Source organism: Ahaetulla prasina, chromosome 1 (assembly GCF_028640845.1).
Source record: "Ahaetulla prasina isolate Xishuangbanna chromosome 1, ASM2864084v1, whole genome shotgun sequence".
Lineage (NCBI taxonomy): Eukaryota > Metazoa > Chordata > Lepidosauria > Squamata > Colubridae > Ahaetulla > Ahaetulla prasina.
In genome coordinates this window covers 310,423,740-310,445,019 of record NC_080539.1, presented here as the reverse complement: position 1 = coordinate 310,445,019, position 21,280 = coordinate 310,423,740, and positions in this window count along the sequence as shown.

The following is a 21,280-nucleotide window of genomic DNA, read 5'->3' as shown; positions in this document are numbered from 1 at the left end:
GAAGAATGAGGCGAATATGGTGATTGAAGAGGACTCAATGGAAACTATTACAGATTTCCTTATGCTTGTAACCCAGCATAAAGATCTCTATCAATCAGTTTCCTTTTTAAAAAAAAAAAGAGGGAAGAAGAAAGGATCTCTTTTCTACTTTCCACCCTAGTTTGATTAAAACAAGTTTATCTCATAAGAAAAAATATGCATGCTTCATTACAGGTAAGGGGACTTGATGCAAAGTAAACAAGTACATATATGTTGCTTGACCTTCCCATAAGCAATGTTTTCTCTTTCTCTGTATTTTTGGGGTATATGAAGTTTCTGCACATCTGTATAGATGAAGAATAAATTATGGCTTTATTTTACATTATTTTAAATCAGAAATCCCCAATTCAATTTTTTTCTGTTGATCCTTATTTTTTTCTTTATGGAGTATGTTTTTTGGCTGGTGCATATACATATATGAATATACAAGAGGCTGTCATGCTCATAGGTTTTATGCGGGAGGGGCGAGGATACCCAAAAGTTGGCAACCAAAAGTTAATTAGTTAGCAAGAAAGGAAACTGGGAGCATACTGAATTTTAGTTTGTTCATAACTTTTTTCCTGTGAAAATGCCCATATTGCTAGGGATTGCCTTAAATTCAGGCTTTTGTTTCTTCAGGTTTATCTAAAGTTGACTCTGTAGATAATGGATAACATATACACATGTTACATCTTTCTTTATTTGCTTTGGAGAATCGCTGTGAGCACCTGAACTTGGTGGATGAAGGCCCTTCTTCCCTAACTATTTGCTTGTGACTTTGCAATCCAAAATACATAGAAAGAGTCTAGTTAGGAAAAGTTGTATTGTGCCAAAGGGGTCTTCTTCTGGAATTTATTTGACATCAAATAGTTTTAGGGTATTCTTATGAAAATGATGGTATGACAACAAAATGTATAGCATTTGATGACTTTGCATTTGGAAGTCAGTCATCTGGCCTGCATGCTTAGATCATCAACATATCAGAGCCCTACAACTCTCTGAGGACTAGAAGCACACTTTTTTTTAACTGAGCGAGGTCATTGAAGGTCATATAATAAGTTGCAGAAAGCTTTGCGTATCCTGTTCCCATTCTGCCATTTTCCTTCTTCCCAAAACCAGGATGATGAGATTCTAGGATTTTCAGTATAACTTGCCCAAGATGAAAAAGCAGATGTTGGTAATATTTAGCTATGATTAGGAATGGCTGGTGAATTCGAAGTTCATAAGTTCATTTCAATTCAGACAAACACATGTTTTGTTGCTTATTGAAATGTGACCATCCCACTTTAAGCTGGAAATAGGACTGGAAACTTCATAGTTCTTGATACAAGCCATGTCAATAACACTCTTGCAAAGAGAAGCTCATCTGTTTCCTATTAACAAAGGCAGAAAATACTGAAATGCATAAAAATGAGAGATGTCTCTGGATGGGCCTTATTATTTAATCCCTTTCTTTTTCAGTGTGGTGGCATAGATGATTTTTCTTTTGATCCAAAAATGTGGCTATAGTTTGCAAAATGTGTTTGCCATATTAGGAGAACTAAAATGTAAGGTAATGGAAGGATTTTTAAAAAATTCCCCACAGTCTCTTGGCCACAAACAATTCTTTTCTGCTCAAGTGTAAATAGAAAGCTTTTGTGCGGTTTATAACAAAATACAGTCTAGAAATTAGCATTCCATTCTGTTCTTTTCCCCCTCTGTAATATATTAAAAAAAGCCCAATAGAAAGAATGGCATTTATGAACTATTTTCACATGAACAAATTTATCTCCATGTGTTCTTAAAAACTGAGAAAGATTATGGAAAATATTCTTATGAATGGAGGTGAATATACATATCCCAGAATAATGTTGCAGGATCCAATCTAAGTTGGTCACTGGGACCAGAGGTTTTATTTTACGAGCTTTTGGAGTCATGCTGGAGCCCATTCCCTGAGGATGGGCTCTAGCATGAGTCTAAAAGCTTGGAAGATTAAACCTTTGGTCCCAAGAACTTACCCAGATTGGATCCTGCAAAAATATTCTTGTATGACCATCCTGGAGCATAGGAGTGAGAAGGTGATACTGGACTTGTACCCTAAAGTGGTATTTCCCAGTAGCCTTGAGTGGCCAGTATGTAAATCATATCTTCAGTTAGATGGGCCTTTTGATCTGATCCAGCAGAACTCTTCTTACATCTTTTTATTTTATTTTATACACAGTAAACCTGAGAACTTAGTTCTGTAACCAAAAATGGTAGTTCTGCATTTCTTTTTCTTAGGATATAACCTCTCTTCATTTTAAAACTAGCCTTCATACTAGGTTGACCTGAAGATGATTTAAGAAAATCCTACCTGGATTGAAGTGCTTCACTAGCATCTAACAAAATAGTACCTAGCACCGCCCATTATAGCCAATCTTGATAAAATTAATTATGGCCTTCCAGTGGAGATAATTTCTTGGGTGGATTGGGAGCGGGTTAATATCAAAACTTGCACTGCAAACTCTGGCCCTTACATATTTGTATGGGACATTTTGACAGAATGTATGAAAGGGAAGAGCTTGTGTTGCAATGCTACAACACATGTTTCATCACTTTAGTCCCTGTAGGTAAGAATGAATGTTTATGGTAGCATCTAAGGAGGTTGTTCAGCAACCATGGAAGGGCGGATGTTGAAGACATGACTGAAATCAGCTAACTTGTTCACATAGGAAGGACACAAATCAATGTTCTGCCTAGTTGGGCATAGCTTTCTTTTTTATCAACATTAAATATTTATGACTGATGATGACATATAACCAAAATATTAAAGCAGGCTCAGACTAGACTATGGTTTGTTCTTGTGATGGGGCAACATGATTTAGATCCTTAATCAGTGGTGTGTTTCAAATTTTTTTACTACCAGTTCAGTGGGTGTAGCTTGGTGGGCATGGCATGGCTTGGTGGGTGTGGCTTGGTGGGCGTGGCAGGGGAAAGATACTGTAAAATCTTCATTCCCTCCCCAATCCAGGGGAAGGTTACTGCAAAATCCCCATTTCCTCCCAACCAGCTGGGACTCGAGAGACAGAGAATAGATGGGGGCAGGGCCAGTCAGAATTTTTACTACCAGTTCTCCGAACTACTCAAAATTTCTGCTACCGGTTCTCCAGAACTAGTCAGAACCTGCTGAAACCCACCTCTGTCCTTCATGCATGATTTTTTTTTTTTTTAGCAGTCTCAGGTTCTAGTTGTAAGAGATTGAAAAGCAGTTGCTTTGGAGATAATCTGTATCATTGTTTCCTTTCTGATTCCTTGTCCCTATATTATGTTTGGGCTCTTGAACAAATGCAAACAAACTTGAGAAACTGACCCGAAACTAACCAATCTGTAAAATCTAGCCCTTCCTTCCACAGATTGTTTCCATTACTATCTGAGCAAGGTGAGATTGTGTGCTTGAATGGCAAGTAATTTGCAAAAGAAAAAAAAAATCCATAGAGAGAAAATAAAAATGTTGTTGGTTTCCTGCTCCTTTCCTGCCCCTCTCCAAAAGCCATACAATCCCTCTGTTTAATCTAAACAATCTGGCTGGGTGAGAGAGGAGGGGCAATTATATAGGCTATGGAATCTGACACACTGCATTATAGATGATTTTTGAAAGAAAGAGAGATGTTATTGGTTCGGCTCAAAATGTGACTGAGAAAGCTTCATCATGTATTAGGCATGCTTTGGGCACTGCAGGATGCAGTGGGTGTGCAAACTTTGAGTTAATGTACTCTAGAGGCACTGTTGTTTCCTTGGGTATTCAGGGTTTCTGTCTGAATGCAGCCATGAAGTGGCTATCGAGTTTAAAAAGCTGCTTGTAATGCAGTGTAATTCCACCAAAATCATTTCCCTTTGAACATTGTGCTTATACAATACCTATCTTATAAACATCACAGGATGAGGGATATATATATAGCTGCATAATAGGAGGACATGCTAGAGGGAAATGAAGTTTGCAAAATTTAGGAAACACTATAATTAATGTGATCCCAAAGGAGATCATGACACAAGCTGCATTAGGTCTTGTATGGGACACCTTCTCTGTTCTGTGCACAGGAAGGACAGGCAGGGAAGCAGGAATTTAGGTTGTGTGAGCTACTATAAATCTGACGTTTCCCGACTTTAGTTTGTAGCCTAAATAACTTCTTGAAATAGGTAGAAAAAAATTTCTTTTAACCACAGCAATAAATGTAAAATTCATTGTGCTGGAACTGCAGTTGATAACAGTTTTTTTTTCTTTTATCCCAAAGCTCCAAGTTACAAAACGAAAATTATTTCACCCGCCCCTGAAGGTGTAGACATTTTTGTTGTTGAATTAACCCAGCTCCTCTTTGATGGACCAACTTGATGAATGTGAACTGTAAGCTGTTCAATAGGTCAAAGATGGAACAGGAAGAGGAAAGAGAATCAGAATTGCAGGGAAAAGTTATTAAGTAGTATATATGTCAATTCAAATTGGAACTTGTCCAGGACGCTAAGGCTGAAGGCTGTTAAAACTATTAGCAAAATTAGTTCATTTTAGAAATCGCGGAATTATTTGTTTGCCATCTGTTTTTAAACTATCATCATTTAAAAAAAAATCTGTGTGAAGATAACAATTGTCCTTCTGTTTTGGAAATTGCTTTGAAACTGTTTTCATTCTCTTCAAATGTGATTTTCTGAAGGTAACATTTCAGCTGTCTTCCTCCATAAATGTACCTATCTCTTGATCTTACAATCTTTATGGAGCCTTAATCATAGGAAGCAAAGCACTGAGTAGCAGCTTATAGGATCTACTTTTCAATCTGTTATTTTGGGTTCAGATATCCAGCAGAGAAAAGGCATTGGAAACCTAGCCCTTGATGCCCCTTTTCTTTTCTCCCACTGATCAGGGCACTGCAAAGTCTAATGTATTATAATCTACATTATGTGCAAGCAAATCCCGTTGATTTCAGTGGCATGTAAGTCTAGTTTCCCCCGAATGTATTAGCATACACAGTCCCTATGTATCTAATGCAGTGATTTCTGTTCTCCAAAGCACCTGAGGGTAGAACAAGAAGCAATGGGTGGAAACTGATCAAAGAAAGAAGCAACTTAGAACTAAGGAGAAATTTCCTGACAGTTAGAACAATTAATAAGTGGAACGACTTGCCTTCAGAAGTTGTGAATGCTCCAACACTGGAAATTTTTAAGAAAATGTTGGATAACCATCTGACTGAGATGGTGTAGGGTTTCCTGCCTGGGCAGGGGGTTGGACTAGAAGGCCTCCAAGGTCCCTTCCAACTCTGATGTTATGTTATGTTATGTTATGTTATGTTATGTTATGTTATGTTATGTTATGTTATGTTATATGTTATGTTATGTTATGTTATGTTATGTTATGTTATGTTATGTTATGTTATGTTATGTTATGTTATGTTATGTTATGTTATGTTATGTTATGTTATTTAGGATAGAATAGAATAGAATAGAATGGAATGGAATGGAATGGAATAGAATAGAATAGAATAGAATAGAATAGAATAGAATAGAATAGAATAGAATAGAATAGAATAGAATAGAATTTTTTATTGGCCAAGTGTGATTGGACACACAAGGAATTTGTCTTGGTGCATAAGCTCTCAATGTTCATAAAAGAAAATATACATTCATCAAGGTACAACACTTATAACACTTAATGATAGTCATAGGGTACAAATAAGCAATCAGGAAACAATCAATATCAATATTAAGGATATAAGCAACAAAGTTACAGTCATACAGTCATAAGTGGAAGGAGATTGGTGATGGGAAAGATGAGAAGATTAATAGTGCAGATTTATAATTTTTACATTTATAAATAATTGGTACAATTAAAGCTTGATTTTTGACTGAGATGGGTACACTTGTGTTTGAGCGGAAACATTTCTGAACATGGATGGGGATTTACAACAGTCTGCCACCCATTCAACTTTGCTTATAAAAGCACATATCAAAGAGAATGCAAGCCAGAAAGCCTCTTTATCACTGTATGTAGATCCCTGCCTCTCTCCCAACCCCCACCCCTCTTTGGTATAGGGGAACTACATTTCATCTCACAAGTGTCCTACTATGGTGTTTGAATGAGGATCATTCTTTGGTTGCTGTAATGTACATTTTTACTGCTAATACTCTTTCTGGTAAAGTTAATCCATATGATTTGGCTTTCAAAATCGGCTGAAATTCTCCTCTGGGAAATGGATCTCTATAATGGAGAGTAAAGGTGATGATGTGTAGAACTTTTGCTGATGCACATATTGGAAAATTTTCATATTCTCTCTGGATTATACAAAATAATCATTTATACAGTGATTTTTTTCATTATTTAAAACATCAGCTTGAATGTCAGTTATGAGCAGAGTGAACAGGCCATGCAACAAACATGTCAGTGCCAGAATTTAGGTAACATAATGGCTTAATTGTAATGTGAATCATACTATGGCTAGATTTATTATGTTACATTAAGCCATAATGCAGTTTATTTTATGCTGGTTTAACATGTGAGCTCTGCTATTGTATCTTATAAACCATGACATTGGTTTAGTGACTCCAGTATAACAGCTGAATCAAAAAGAGGCCTCTGTGGCTCAGACTGCTAATGCAGTCTGTTATTAACAGCAGCTGCTTGCAATTACTGCAAGTTCTAGTCCCACCAGGCCCAAGGTTGACTCAGCCTTCCATCCTTTATAAGGTAGGTAAAATGAGGACCCAGATTGTTGGGGGCAATAAGTTGACTTTGTATATAAATATACAAATAGGATGAAGACTATTGCTAACATAGTGTAAGCCGCCCTGAGTCTTTGGAGAAGGGCGGGATATAAATGCATTTTTTTTAAAAAAAAGACTGTGATTTAATGAGTACCGCTTATAAGTGATAGATGGATATGCCTTTATAAATACTGGGTTCATACAACATATGAAATCATAACTTGTTTATCTATGGAATATTGAATAAATCAAAATTGTCTGAGTCCATACAACACATAAGGTCAACTAAACCAAGTAATTACACTTCTCTAGGTACTCACATTATACTTATTGTGCTTTGAAGTTCAGCTTAGCATATTGTGTGAAGCCAGCCAAATAGATTAGTAGCTGTCTAATCTATTTTGTTAGTATGTAACAATATAACATACTTGCCAGATTGGTCCAAATGTTCAACTACCTCCTTCACAGTGATCAACTAATAGCTATGATGAACCAACTTGTTGTATATAATACAAACCATTCTGAGGAAACCCATCTATTTACAATTTATATTGATATTGTTTCCTGATTGCTTATTTGTACCCTATGACTATCATTAAGTGTTGTACCTTATGATTCTTGATGAACGTATCTTTTCCTTTATGTACACTGAGAACATATGCACCAAGACAAATTCCTTGTGTGTCCAATCACACTTGGCCAATAAAAATTCTATTCTATTCTATTCTATTCTATTCTATTCTATTCTATTCTATTCTATTCTCATGCTATATATTTATATCCAAATATATCAACCTCCAAGACTAATCTCCATTTTTTTAAGTAGAGTTGAGATTGTTGACAGAGAATCCATTTGTCACTCTCAGCTCTTTCCACCCAGTAGGATTCGAGGGTTTTGATTCTGATTTGCAGTCTTGCATTTCGGACCATATTGCCTTTGCTTTGCTTTGAACTATGGGATTGGGTTTTGTTTGTTTGGCCTTTGCCCTTCTCCTGCATTTTCTGAAATGGAAACCAATTGGAAAATCTGTATTTTAGGACCTAAGAGCACTGTAGAGAGATTTATTTTTATTTTTTTTAAAAAGGTAGGGAATGCTCAATTACCAATTTCTTCTATGATCATTCTGTATATACTATTGTAACTTTTGCTTTGTGATTTCATTTTTGAACAGCTGATCCTGTTGAACAGATGTTAATCAGCTGTTAAAAAAGCTGTTCCTAAAGAGCCACAGTGGCGCAGTGGTTAGAGTGCAGTACTGCAGGCTACTTCTGCTGCCTGCCGGCTGCCTGCAATTTGGCAGTTTGAAGCTCACCAGGCTCAAGGTTGACTCATCCTTCCATCCTTCTGAGGTCTGTAAAATGAGGACCCAGATTGTTGGGGGCAATATGCTGACTCTGTAAAGTGCCCTTTGTAGAGAGGGCTGTAAAGCCCTGTGAAATGGTATATAAGTATACTGCTATTGCTATTATCATATATCATATTTACGGGACCACCTGCTGCCACTGACTACCTCCCACCGACCCGTAGGCTCCTACAGGGAGGGGCTCCTTAGGGTGCCATCCACCAGGCAGTGCCGACTGGCGACACCTAGGGGAAGGGCTTTCTCTGTGGGGGCTCCCACCCTCTGGAACGACCTCTCCCCAGGACTACGCCAACTTCCTGACCTTTGAACCTTCCGCCGTGAGCTTAAGACACATCTATTTACCTGTGCGGGGCTGGCCTAGAGTTTGGGTTTATTGGGTTTGTTTTAAAATTAATTTTAAATGGGGTTTTGTATTATTTTAACAATAGTTTTTAAATTCGGCCTAATGTAATAAGTTTTTTAAATGTTTTAATCTTGTATTTGTTGTTTTAATCTTGTTTTCTATGTTTTTATAAGGCTGTAAACCGCCCTCAGTCCTTCGGGAGATAGGGCGGTATAAAAATTTGAATAATAATAATAATAATAATAAAATAATAATAATATTTATCCTTCAGAATTAAGACTACAAATATTTATTTCACAAGGAGGGATTCATGTACAAAATCTGTCTCTTGCTTTTCCAATTCCATCGCATTTCATCCCCTTCCCACAAAGTTAAAAAATGTTGAATATTGATTGAAAAGTTAAGAAAAATCTCTTAGAAATTTTGCCAGCTTAAATAATGGAGGGTCTGTGGATGATGGGGGAAAAGCTTTTTTCAGTGTTAAATGTCCTCATTCTCAGATTTATTTAAAGCAGAGTTGCATAATTTTGCTCCAAGTAAGACCTATGCTTTGTTCAGCATGTTGAAAACTGTAGGAACTGAACTTTACCTAAAGATTTAAAATATTTAAAGTGTTCACTTTATTCCTTAAACCTCTTTTCTTCCCCCAAATTTAAAAAAGGGGAAAATGTTAAATAGACAAATTAATAAAATTAGTAATTTTACTAATAAAAAAGTAAAGTTAGGAAAATAACAGACACTAGTAAAATTATGCTATATTACTGTATTAATACAAGCAATAGAACTAAACTTTCAAACAAGTTAAATCTAGACTATATGGAACCATAGTGGTCAGTTTTTCCTTTCTTTCATTATAAAGTTAATCCAAAGGCTAAAAGTTTATAAATTTAATTAAGCCAACCTTCATACACATAAATTTAATAAGCCCACCTTTTATATAGATAAAGCCAACTTTTATATAGTTTACAATTTCATGTTTTGTGATGTAATTTAACAAAATATTAACATTGTTAATTCTTAATTTTCTTCCAAGAACTTGGCCCACCAAAGTTTTAATGACTAAAAAGGAACTACAATGCACAAAACCAAATGTAAAGTGCCTTCAAATATATTATATAACCAACAGAGAAAAGATAATAATCATCTTGTTAAATATCTTTTGAGAACTCCAATAAACTTGAAATAGATTTCTTGTTAAATTAACCTAGTTTTCACATCAAAGGAAACAAATGTGATGTTCATTAACACCTGGGACCATTTTTTAAAAAAATAGGATACTCCGGTTCTCCATTCCACATTTCTTGTATGTAGTCCAAAGTTATTTTTGTAAAGTTTTTTTCATTCTTAATAATATTTAATTGTTAGCTTAACCTCTATAAAAAAAGGGGGGGGAATAAAACTCTGTTTTTTCAAAGATTTCAATTCTTCTGGATTTTCAAAAGCAAATAAAGCATCTATAAAGAATGTGGCTGGGTCACATGAACACACCACACCATAATTTTTTTTATCACAAAAGTCATTCACATTACACTATTTAATACAAAATGAAAATGGAGGAGCAGAGTGGAAATGGTAGGTAGTTTTGTTTTTTTGGCCTCAAGTAGAGATAAAGCCGAGCAGAGTGCTTGGGAAACAAAGAAGATATTAATCTTAGGTTGAAAAGAATGGGAAATGTAGACAACTTCATGAAGGATAAGAACACTTCAATGACAATACAGATAGAATAAATAACACAATGATCTTTCCAGTGGTAATGTACAGCTTTGAAAGTTGGACATAGAGAGAAAAAGTGACAGAAGCAAGATAGCTGCCTTCAGATTACAGGTTGTCTGATAGCTACTAAAACTACTATGCGCAGCAAGAAAAACCAGTCAGTCGTCGACAAAATAAAAACTGACTGCTCCCTTAAGAAGCAGCAGAAACTCATATTTTTTGTGCTTGAGGATGTATGTGGTGATGGGCCAGAAAAAAGATTATACCTGCCAAGCTTTAAGAAACTAAAGAAGAAGACAACACCTAAAGTGGATTGGCAAGATTAAAGGCATTCCTTTGAAGAGCTATGGGATGTTGCTAGGCACTAGACATGATGATAAACTTTTGTCCATCAGTTATCAGGCATTAAGTTTGATAGAGTGCTGCCTACCTAAATTATTAAAGGCAGGATTTATCATTTTCCTGGTTAGTCCCAATATTTACTCATTTATTTCTATTTCAGAGCAAATATTCCTTTATTTTGACAATTATCTTTATCCAATTGATGCAAGAATCTAGTCTATACTGATCCCCAAAGGTTGTTGTAGTTGTGGTTATTATTACTATTAATAATATTAATAATAATGACCTGGGATGGGCAAATCTGGATGTTTAATGATGTTACAGATATCATTACAGGATGGAAGCAGTTCCAAGTAAAGTCACTTCTGTAATTGACCGATGGCAAATTTGTCAATGCCTATGGTGTTCAGTTGGTGCTCCAGTTGTTTTTGGACTTATTATTACTACTATTACTATTACTATTACTATTATTATATTAAATATTAATTAAATTATTTTCATTTAATAAATGTTTGCAGTTTGATAAACTATACAAAACTTACCGGTGGGTCAATGATCTGAAGAGTTTGAGGATCCCTGATCCCTGATCTAGCTAGATGTGAGCTGTGCTATTCTCTAGCCAGAGAATTGAACATTGCTGAGATAGATAAAATAGTGAGAGAACTGAATCTGGATTCAGCAGCAGTGATCCTTTCAAAGGCCTAAGTTTTGGGAAGTTGGATTTTGTATATCTTTTTATGGTTCTAGTGGGTCCTATCTAATCCTGATTGAGAAACGTAGGTTATCCTGTTAATTTAGAAAGATCAAGGTACCCAAAGTACTACTGTCCATTATTTTGGTTTTGACTTATAAATAGCTATTTTCCCTCAGACCATCAGTATTTTTCCAGGAATACTATTTTGTCTATTCTGTTAAAAACACCAGATTTTCCTTTTTTTTATTTATTTATTTTATTTTATTTATTACATTTGTATACCGCCCTTCTCCCGAAGGACTCAGGGTGGTTCACAACCAATAAAAACCACAATAAATATAATACAGGTTAAAAAAAACAGAATAAAAAACTAATTCAATATATGGCCTAAAAATTTTAAATACGATTAAAAAGCCCATTTAAAAAACCCCAATGGAAAACCCCAATTTAAAACTACGTTTAAGCTCATCCTGCACGACGAAATAACAACGTCTTCAGCTCACGGCGGAAGGTCCGGAGGTCGGGGAGTTGACGAAGCCCCAGAGGCAGCTCATTCCAGAGGGCAGGAGCCCTCACAGAGAAGACCCTCCCCCTGGAGGTTGCCAGCCGACATTGTTTGGCTGACGGTATCCGAAGGAGGCCCTCCCTGTGAGAGCGCACTGGTCAGTGGGAGGTTACTGGTGGCAGTAGGCGGTCCCGTAGATACCCCGGTCCTAAGCCATGGAGTGCTTTAAGGTGATAACAAGCACCTTGAATTGGACCCGGAAGACCACCGGGAGCCAGTGCAGACTGCGCAGGAGAGGTGTTATATGGGAGCCACGAGGTGCTCCCTCTATCACCCGCGCAGCTGCATTCTGGACCAGTTGAAGCCTCCGAGTACTCTTCATGGGGAGCCCCATGTAGAGAGCATTGCAGTAGTCCAGGCGGGATGTAACAAGGGCATGAGTGACCATGCACAAGGAAGCCCGGTCCAGAAAGGGACACAACTGGCATATCAGGAGAACCTGATAAAAAGCCCCCCTGGCGACGGCCGTCATATGTTCTTCTAAAGACAGCCATACATCCAGGAAGATGCCCAGATTGCGAGCCCTGTCCGTGGGGGCCAACGACGCGCCCCCAACAGTCAGCGATGGAGTTAGCTGACTGTAACGGGCTGCTGGCATCCACAGCCACTCGGTCTTGGTGGGATTGAGCCTGAGTCTGTTTCTCCCCATCCAGACCCGTATGGCCTCCAGACACTGGGACATCACTTTAACAGCCTCGTTGGGGTGGTTAGGGGTGGAGATATACAGCTGTGTATCATCAGTGTATAGATGACAACTCACCCCAAAACCACGGATGATCTCACCCAGCGGTTTCATATAGATGTTGAACAGAAGAGGCGAGAGAACCGACCCTTGTGGCACCCCACATAAGAGGCACCTCAGGGCCGATCTCTGCCCTCCTGTCAACACCGTCTGCAACCGGTCGGAGAGGTAGGAGGAGAACCACCGATGAATGATGCCCCCAACTCCAAGTCCTCCGAGCCGGCACAGCAGGATACCATGGTCAATGGTATCAAAAGCCGCTGAGAGATCTAGTAGGACCAGGACAGAGGAACAGCCTCTGTCCTGAGCCCTCCAGAGATCATCAACCAACGCGACCAAGGCCGTTTCCATGCTGTAACCAGGTCAGAAACCGGACTGGAACGGATCTAGATAGACAGTTTCATCCAGGTACTGGGTAACTGTCGTGCGACCACACTCTCAACAACCTTTGCCAAAAAACGAAGGTTGGAGACAGGACAGTAATTTGCTAAAACAGCTGGATCCAGGGAAGGCTTCTTGAGGAGGGGCCTCACCACCGCCTCTTTCAAGGCGATAGGGAAAACACCCTCCATCAAAGAAGCATTAACAATTCCCTGGAGCCAGCCTCGTGTAACCTCACGGGTGGCCGGTACCAGCCAGGAGGGACACGGGTCCAGTAAACATGTGGTCGCATTCAGTACCCCCAGTATCCTGTCCATGTACTCAGGACCCACCGAATCAAACTCATCCCAGATAGTAATCTCAAGACCTGCCTCTCCCACCCCGCCCGGATCTACCCAATCGGTGTCCAAACCTGTCCAAACTCCTCAGTACGTCCCTGTAAGGGATCCTCCACCGCTCCCTGGTGAAGGAGCGAGCGGGTTACCCTAAACAGGGCATCCGGGCAGTTATCTGCTAATGCGATGAGAGTGGAAAAATATTCCTGTTTTGCCACCCTCATTGCCACTAGATAGGTCCGAATTTGAGACCTAACTAGTGTCCGGTCAGATTCGGAGCAGCTGGCCCTCCAGATACTCTCTAGGCATCTTCTTCAGCACTTCATCTCTCTCAGCCCCTTGGAAAACCAAGGGGCTAATCGAGATCGGCACAGGGTCAGAGGCCGCAAAGGCACGACACGATCTAGAGCACCAGCAGCTGCCCAATCCCAGGCGGCAACTAGAGCTCCAGCCGAGCCGTGGGCTAAATCCTCAGGGAATGGCCCAAGCTCCATTTGGAACCTCTCTGGGTCCATTAGGCACCTGGGATGGAACCAACGAGTCGGTTCCGTCTCCCTGCGGTGGGGGTCAGCGGTTCGAAAGTCCAGCTGAAGGAGTGAATGATCTGACCATGACAGGGGTCTAATAACTAACTCCCCTAACTCCAGATCATTCAACCACTGTCCAGAGACAAAAATCAAGTCCAGAGTGTTTCCCCCAATGTGAGTGGGACCGTTCACTAACTGGGTCAGGTCCAAGGCCGTCATGGAAGCCATGAATTCCCGAGCCGACACGGATGCCATCCCCGCCGACAGCAGATTGAAATCCCCCATGACCATAAGCCTGGGGGTCTCCACCGCCGTCCCGGCAATCACATCCAGCATCTCGGGCAGGGTTTCTGTCATGCAGCAAGGAGCCAGGTACGTGATCAGTAAACCCACCTGCATCCCCAGGCCCCATTTCACAAGGAGGGACTCACATCCGGCTATCTGTGGCACAGTGATCTCCCTCGGCTCTAGACTCTCGTTAATAATAACCCCCCCCCACCCCTACCCTGGGCCCTCGCCTGATGGAATGCATGGAAACCCGGTGGGCACATTTCTACCAGGGGAACCCCCCCTTCCGTGCCCAACCAGGTCTCCGAAATGCCTATCAGGTCCGCGCCCCCCTCCTGTATAAGATCTGAAATGAGGGGGGCTTTATTTACAACGGACCTGGCATTGCATAACATCAGACGAAGGCCCAGCCTCTTTTGGTTGAGCAGGACCTCCACCTTCTCTCTGTCCAATCCACCACTTCTGGTTCCTTCTGATAGATTTTTGATCTTCTCTTCTATTTTTCTTTTTTCCCCTTAATTCTTAAAGTTGCATAATTGTGAGTCACTCATGCTAAGTTAATTGAGTTAACAACATGTTATACAACAGAGGTGGGTTTCAGCAGGTTCTGACCAGTTCTGGAGAACCAGTAGTGAAAATTTTGAGTAGTTCGGAGAACCGGTAGTAAAAATTCTGACTGGCCCCATCAACCCCATCTATTCTCTGCCGCCCCAGTCCCTGCTGATCGGGAGGAAATGGGGATTTTGCACTAACCTTCCCCTGGATTGGGGAGGGAATGGAGATTTTACAGTATCTTCTCCTGCCACGCCCACCAAGCCACGCTCACCAAGCCGTGCCACACCCACCAAGCCACATTCAGAGAACCAGTAGTAAAAAAATTTGAAACCCACCACTGTTATACAACTAAGGTTTATTGGCTTAAATACTTGAACAGTGTTCAAATCCGTCATCTTTGTTTCAAGTCCTCCATCTTAACGATTGAAAATTAATCCAAAGCTATGCAAAGCAATAAGAACATCCAAGTGCTTAATAGTGCATGTGAGTATGTGTATTATCAGAACCCCCTGCAATTGGAGCCCCATCACTGTCCTCACCAATGGAAGATTACAGCCTGGATGATCCTTATGGTCTGACATGGCTGGATCTAGGAAACACGTCTTTAAAATGGGACATACTTCTAAGGCAGCAGACATCACTCCTCTTCCAAAGAGGCATTGGAAATGTTCTATAGTCTGCTGGTTACACAACTACCAATTTCCCATAGGAAAGATTTAGGCACACAATACTCAGTGATGAACGTCTTCTAGTTTTTAACCTACCCAAACATTTAGATTTGAAGATGCTTTTTGTAGGAATGCAAGATAAGCCTTTCACTTTAGAATGTCTTTTTCCTGGAGTTCACATCTGGCACCAGGCAACAATATGACAGTTTAATCCATGGTTATGAAATCCCAGATCAAAAATAGAATAGTGCTCTGAAAAAAAAAAGTATCTATTTATTATTGCATTTCTGTTGTTGTTACTTTTTAATGTTCTTTTTTATTTCAATACATGTTATGTTATAAATAATAGATTCTTAGGATAAGTGTTTGTGTATACTTTAATAATTTTTTTTAAATGATTAATTTTGCAGTCTTGATTATGTGCATCCCTTTCTGTTGTATGGCCTTGAAGCAATGATTGATGTTTTGACTTTATTAACATCTTTGCTTTTAAAACAATGATCCTCTTTATAAAAGGCTATCCAGAGAAAGTAGTAGTAGATTACTTAAACAGTAGTAGATCACAAACACACAAACACACACACCATGTGTGTATATAAATAATCAGGCAATGATATATGAAAACTGAAAAGCAAAATGCATTTTCTATTTAGTAAGTATTCCAGATTGTATCTGCAGATGAAAAACCATTTTACTATAGTAAGCAGCTGGCAAAACTATATTTAAGAGCCTATAAAAGTATTAAATGTCTCATAGGCTAAGTAAGTAAATGAATATATATTTTTCTCCATGTGCTTTATTTAACTCAAAATGGCCATAAAGTTTCAACTAACAAGTTGGTATAGTCCAGTTCAGAAAAGTGCCTCGAATATCTTTCTGATTGAAATTGATACAACAGTAAAAAAGAACAGTATTCTATGCACATGAAAATGTGTACTTTCTCCTACTTCTCATCTAAACTAATGAAGAGAAGCTGAACAATAGACACAAAAGTATTGTTATGATTGTCCATCAGAAAAATTAATCTCAACCGAAAGATTGTAGACAAGCAAAGATTTTGTGTTCCAAGTGTGATGATGATGAAACTAACGCCTGGCATTCCTCTTATATTTTTAGAGGTTACTTTAATAAATGTGAATTTTTCAATATTAGCTCTTTACAGAGGTTGCTAATGAATAGCTTGAAAAGAACAGATTTGCAGATTGGAATGTGAGTCAATTCCCATTTCACCACTAATACAAATCTAAGCTATACTCTGAGTAACCCTCAGAATTCCTCCATGTTGTTCAAAAATTGTAATGTTTCATGTATTAGGAGGGGACATTATACCCATGTAAGCAGTGATCATAATAGCTGTCTTAAATAAGTTAAATATCATTTGGCATACTAATCCCAAATTGTTACTCAACAAGCCAAACCATTAGTATTAGACTGGCCAATCTTCTGCTACATATAAAATAAATGATTTCTTTTCTTGCCTACTCATCTGATAAACCTTACTGCACATTTTTATATAGTTAAACCATCTGCATACATCCGCCTCAGAATAATCCAATTTTTATGGATTAAATCATGGACCAAAAACGTAACATCTTTTTCAGACCTTTAGTATGAAATGGCATTTTCCTTATTTGTGTTAGAGTAATTAAAGTGGTATGATGACTCAGTGATTAAAGACGTTGAGCTGGTCAGCTGGAAAACTGACAGCCAGGTTTGAATCCTGAGTGCCATGCGATGGGGTGAGCTACCATTACTTGCTCCAGCTCCTTCCCACCTAGCAGCTCAAAACCATGCAAATGCAAGTAGATAAATAGGTATCACTTTCATGGGAAAGTCACAGTGTTCCTTATGCTTTCGTGTATGGTCATATTGGCCACATTACCATGGAAATGCCTTTAGACAATGCTGGCTTCCTTGTTTAACAAATGAAGAATGAGCACTGACCTCAAGAGTTGGATTTGACTGAACAGGGAAAAACCTTTACCTTTAATTAAAGGCAACCCAACAAGCATTGGGTTGTACCTGGAAGCTTAAAGATATGGTTTGTCATATTCTTTTTATAGATGCCAATTAGATTATCAGATAAATCTTAAACACTGATAATAAAATGTTATCATTGCAGCAAAGCAGTAGGTAACTTCTACTAGACCCCTATTATTTCACTTGCCCCTCCCAATTTCTGACACCTGTGATGACTACCCCCTTCCACCCTGACAATAGACTACATTTGGGAAGTTTTTTTCTCCCACCATGGAATTGCTGAAGCAATGAAGCTGGAGAAAATTAATTCCATGGACAGGCAAGGCAAACAAGCATTTCCTTCCCAGCAAAATAGCCTGGGATGAATTAATAGCAACAGAGAAACTCCAGCAAGCTGTTAATTTTAAATCATACTGATGCAGGGTATGACTTTATGGCTATGCTATGGTAATCTGTAAAATCAGAAGCCAGGCACAGTAATCCACCAAAAACCTTGAGTTGGCATTGTGGCAGCTTGGAGCTTTCCTAATTAGAAAATAGTTGAGCCCAAGATCTTCTGGAGAATGGAATAGATGGCTTTTACTAGTAAAAGCGAATATCTTTGCTAATGCATGTATGCAGGTTAGCAAACAAATACGGGATCGCCGTGTTTTAAATAAATTTGCATGCATAAGTATTAATTTAGACCTATGCATTTTCAGACGAAAGCCACTCCCACATCCCCCCTCCCTTTCAGTCAAGCTTGCATATTTTTCATTATTTGTCTAAAACCCTGACAAAATAATTTTTCTTCTCCTCAGGATTTGATCGATCCTGCTGTGAATGTGAGTTATGGGGCTTGACAATGATAATAAAACAAAAAAGGGGAAAGGAGGAAAAAAAAAAGGAAGCAACACGCACAAAAAAAAACCCATTTCTTTGTTTGCAAATGCAAAGCATTAATTGCATTCCTGCGTGGCAATCTGGACTGAGCTTCTGCTAAGCAAATTAGATATAAATTGAAGGTAAGGGCAAAAGGGTCACCACAGCAAGGGAGCATCGAGTGACAGGCGCAGGGACCTCCGATGCATGGCTTGCAGAGCAGATGTTCACAAGGATGCAGTGATTATTGAACTGGTAATAAAAAAGCATCAGTTTACAGGCAGCCACGATGGATGCTGGTAATTATAAAGCATCCCCTGGGAGAAAATGACACAAGTCAGCCGCATCTCTGCAATCACAGGGGCATAATTAAAGCTCCAGTAACAGTTGTTAATAGGGTGCAAATAAAACAGGGGGAAAATTTGAACGCAGTCTTTTTTTTAGACAGACGGCAAAGGGCAATGTAATTACAGGGACTGCACATTTTATAATTTTACTATAGGTAGTAAAACAAAGAGTTTTAATATATATTATGGATGCAACTGTAGCAACACATACAAACACACACTTTGCACAGTGTATAAACAGTGCCAAAAGCATTTTGCTCTGTGTCGTTTGGATATAGAGAACAGATTTTTAAACAGAATGTTTATGCTTTTAATTTAAAAAAAATGAACTAAACAAAACATAAAGAAATATAATAATCATAAATATTTGGCCATTGCATCTTCTTTGGAAGATCCATAAAGGTGCAATGTGCCAAGATGCATGGGCAACAACCATAAAAAATAAGCATAATTTGTTCAAGTACTATTTAAATATCATGTAGGGAAGGTAAGAAGAATATACCAGTTACACATACTTGGCACTTCAGACCAGGGATCCATAGCCTTACTAGTCTTTGGCTAGAGGAGTGACTCAGGGTATTTATGGAATATATGTTATTAAAAACATTATTTGTTTTCTGACTAATCTAGCTATGAAAGTCAAGGTACAGAGTATAAAAATGAAATAATACAAGGTATTATTATTGTAATTTAATATACTGTATGTTTCAACAGAAACAAATAATTGTAGATTTTATTCATTTGCCTTGCCTACAAGTCAAGAGAGTGATATTGTTTTCTTAATAATTGTACTCTGAAGAAATGTCTATGGAGATTTTCAGTCACCCAGTCATGGTTGTCCCAAAGGTGCTTTTTCAAAAGGCAACTGGACTTTGTTTTTCCTTGAAGACATTTCACTTCTCATCCAAGAAGCTAGAGAACTGAAGAAGCTTCTTGGATGAGAATGTTTGTTGATCGCGTACCTGGCTCCTTGCTACGTGACTACAGCCCTGCCTGAGCTACTGGAGGTGCTTGCCGGGGTGGCTGTTGAGATCCCCAGACTTTTGGTCATGGGTGATTTCAATCTGCCATCGGCTGGCCTGTCATCAACAGTGGTTCAGGAGTTCCAGGCTTCCATGACGGCCTTGGACCTGATTCAAGTAACTGATGGCTCTACTCACACGGGGGGATCCGTGCTGGACCTGATTTATATCTCTGGACAGTGGTTTAATGATCTGGTAGTAAGAGATTTAGTGACAATACCGGTGTCATGGTCAGATCATTTTCTCCTCCGCCTAGACTTTCAGACCGCTACTCACCACTGCAGGGAGACGGAACCAATGCGTTGGTTCCGTCCCAGGCGCCTGATGGACCCTGAGAGGTTCCAGACGGAGCTTGGGCCGTTCCCTGAGGATCTTACCCACGGCACGACCGAAGAACTAGTCGCGGCCTGGGAACAGGCCGCGGCTGGGGCTTTGGACCGTGTCGTGCCTTTGCGGCCTCTGACCCGGCGCAGATCTCGATTAGCTCCTTGGTTCTCTGAGGAGCTGAGAGAGATGAAACGCCGGAGAAGACGCCTAGAGAGTGCCTGGAGGTCCAGCCGCTCCGAAGCTGATCGGACACTAGTTAGGTCTTTTTCAAAGACCTACCTAGTGGCACTGAGGGTGGCGAGGCGTTCTTATGCCTCCTCCCTCATTGCGTCGGCAGATAACCGCCCGGCCGCCCAGTTTCGGGTGACCCGTTCCCTCCTTCACCAGGGGGGACGGGATGACCCCTTGCAGGGACGTGCCGAGGAGTTTAGTGGTTATCTATACGATAAAATCGCTCAGCTTCGGGATAGCTTGGACCAAGATTGCGATGATCCAGATGAGATGACTGAGGCTCGTCTTGTTGATGTTGTTTGGGATGAGTTTGATTCTGTGGCTCCCGAGGACGTGGACAGGTTGCTGGGGAGGCTGCATGCCACTACATGTTTACTGGACCCGTGCCCCTCCTGGCTGGTGCTGGCCACTCAGGATGTGACACGAGGCTGGCTCCGGGGTATTATAAATGCTTCTTTGATGGAGGGGGTCTTTCCTGCCGCCTTGAAAGAGGCGGTGGTGAGACCCCTCCTCAAGAAGCCCTCTTTGGACCCGGCTATTTTGGGAAATTATCGTCCAGTCTCCAACCTTCGCTTTGTGGCGAAGGTTGTAGAGAGTGTGGTGGCACGGCAGTTCCCTCAGTACCTGGAGGAAGCTGTCTATCTAGACCCGTTCCAGTCCGGCTTCCGGCCCGGGTATAGCACGGAGACAGCTTTGGTCGCGTTGGTGGATGACCTCTGGAGGGCCAGGGATAGGGGTTGTTCCTCTGCCCTGGTCCTGTTGGATCTCTCATCGGCTTTTGATACCATCGACCATGGTACCCTGCTGCGGCGGTGGGAGGGGTGGGGAGGGGGAGGCACCGTTTATCGGTGGTCCCCCCCCTCCCCCCCCGACCGGTCGCAGACGGTGTTGACAGGGGGGCAGAGATCGGCCGCAAGGCGCCTCACTTGTGGGGTGCCGCAGGGGTCGATTCTCTCGCCTCCTCCCTCATTGCGTCGGCAGATAACCGCCCGGCCGCCCTGTTTCGGGTGACCCGTTCCCTCCTTCACCAGGGGGGACGGGATGACCCCTTACAGGGACGTGCCGAGGAGTTTAGCGGTTATCTATACGATAAAATCGCTCAGCTTCGGGATAGCTTGGACCAAGATTGCGATGATCCAGATGAGATGACTGAGGCTCGTCTTGTTGATGTGGTTTGGGATGAGTTTGATTCTGTGGCTCCCGAGGACATGGACAGGTTGCTGGGGAGGCTGCATGCCACTACATGTTTACTGGACCCGTGCCCCTCCTGGC